Genomic DNA, 737 nt, shown 5'->3' with positions numbered 1-737 from the left:
GCCTGAGGTATTCAGGTGACAGTGTTGGACTTGGGGGCAATCTTCTCCCTTCTTCCAGGAGGAATGGCGATCTCCCCCACTGCACTCATGCAAATAACTCAGTTCTAACTCCTTCAAGATATATCTCTGATACCACTTGCTGTATTCCACAATGACCACTACAGCCAAGGTTAAACTCTCCATCTTTCTATGGAGAATGCCTTCTTAAAAATACAGGCAGACCTCAGAGATAGCAGATTCAGTCCCAGACACTGCAAAAAAGTGAGTATCCACAATAAAGTTAGCCACAAAAATTCTGTGGTTTCCCAATGCCTATAAAAATTATGTTTATATATACTATAGTCTATAAACATAAAATAGTATTGTGTCTACACTTGATCTTAGCCAAAAGGCCAAGAAGCGATGATTGTATTATGTCTAAAAAAAACCCAGTGTACATACCTTAATTTAAAAATATATTGGCTCAGCACCCATACCACAGTGGTCACGGTGCCAGCCACATGCATCAGGCTGGTAGGTTTAAACCCAGCCCAGGTCAGCTAAACAACAATGACAATGACAACAACAAAAAAAATAGCCAGGTGTTGTGGCAAGCGCCTATAGTCCCAGCTACTTGGGAGGCTGAAACAAGAGAATTGCTTGAGCCCAAGAGTTTGAATTCGCTGTGAGCTGTAATGCCACGGCACTCTACCAAGGGCAACATAGTGAGACTCCATCTCAAAAAATAAAATAATAAT

The 737-nt window shown here is 41.4% G+C and overlaps 1 pseudogene; it reads right to left on the bottom strand.

Annotated features, from left to right (window-relative positions):
* Positions 1-227: 227 nt before the first annotated feature.
* LOC111725211 lies at positions 228-404 on the bottom strand (annotated as a pseudogene).
* Between the last annotated feature and the right edge of the window lie 333 nt (positions 405-737).

Source organism: Otolemur garnettii, unplaced genomic scaffold (assembly GCF_000181295.1).
Source record: "Otolemur garnettii isolate 467f Iridium unplaced genomic scaffold, OtoGar3 scaffold00033, whole genome shotgun sequence".
Taxonomy (NCBI): Eukaryota; Metazoa; Chordata; class Mammalia; order Primates; family Galagidae; genus Otolemur; species Otolemur garnettii.
The sequence above is the reverse complement of the archived record's forward strand: the minus strand, read 5'-3'. Positions and strand labels throughout refer to the sequence as shown.